The following is a 1217-nucleotide window of genomic DNA, read 5'->3' on the forward strand; positions in this document are numbered from 1 at the left end:
TGTCTCTGTCTCTGCCTGTCTTCTCTCTCTCCTCTCTCTCTCTCTCTCTCTCTCTCTCTCTCTCTCTCTCTCTCTCTCTCTCTCTCTCTCTCTCTCTCTTCTCTCTCTCTCTCTCTCTCTCTCTCTCTCTCTCTCTCTCTCTGCCTGTCTCTCTCTCTCTCTCTCTCTCTGCCTGTCTCTCTCTCTCTCTCTCTCTCTGCCTGTCTCTCTCTCTCTTCTCTCTCTCTGCCTGTCTCTCTCTCTCTCTCTTCTGCCTGCCTGTCTCTCTCTCTCTGCCTGTCTCTCTCTCTCTCTCTGCCTGTCTCTCTCTCTCTCTCTCTCTGCCTCTCTCTCTGCCTGCCTCTCTCTCTCTCTCTCTCTGCCTGTCTCTCTCTCTCTGTCTCTGCCTGTCTCTTTGTCTCTCTCTCTCTGCCTGTCTCTTTGTCTCTCTCTCTCTGCCTGTCTCTTTGTCTCTCTCTCTCTGCCTGTCTCTCTGTTTCTCTCTCTCTGCCTGTCTCTCTCTGCCTGTCTCTCTCTCTGCCTGTCTCTCTCTGTCTCTGCCTGGCTCTCTCTCTCTCTGCCTGTCTCTCTCTCCTCTCTCTCTCTGCCTGCATCTCTCTCTCTCTCTGTCTCTGCCTGCCTCTCTCTCTCTCTGCCTCTCTCTCTCTCTCTGCCTGCCTCTCTCTCTCTCTCTCTCTGCCCGGCCTTGCCTCTCTCTCTGCCTGTCTCTCTCTGCCGCTCTCTATCTCTGCCTGTTTCTCTCTGCTCTGTCTCTCTCTCTCTCTCTCTCTCTCTCTCTCTCTCTCTCTCTCTCTCTCTCTGCCTGTCTCTCTCTCTCTCTCTCTCTCTGCCTGTCTCTCTCTCTCTCTCTCTCTCTGCCTGTCTCTCTCTCTCTCTCTCTCTCTGCCTGTCTCTCTCTCTCTCTCTCTGCCTGCCTGTCTCTCTCTCTCTGCCTGTCTCTCTCTCTCTCTCTCTGCCTGTCTCTCTCTCTCTGCCTGCCTCTCTCTCTCTCTCTCTCTGCCTCTCTCTCTGCCTGCCTCTCTCTCTCTCTCTCTCTCTCTCTCTGTCTCTGCCTGTCTCTTTGTCTCTCTCTCTCTGCCTGTCTCTTTGTCTCTCTCTCTCTGCCTGTCTCTTTGTCTCTCTCTCTCTGCCTGTCTCTCTGTTTCTCTCTCTCTGCCTGTCTCTCTCTGCCTGTCTCTCTCTCTGCCTGTCTCTCTCTGTCTCTGCCTGGCTCTCTC

The sequence above is a fragment of the Oncorhynchus kisutch genome, linkage group LG8 (assembly GCF_002021735.2).
Source record: "Oncorhynchus kisutch isolate 150728-3 linkage group LG8, Okis_V2, whole genome shotgun sequence".
In the NCBI taxonomy this organism is placed as follows: Eukaryota; Metazoa; Chordata; class Actinopteri; order Salmoniformes; family Salmonidae; genus Oncorhynchus; species Oncorhynchus kisutch.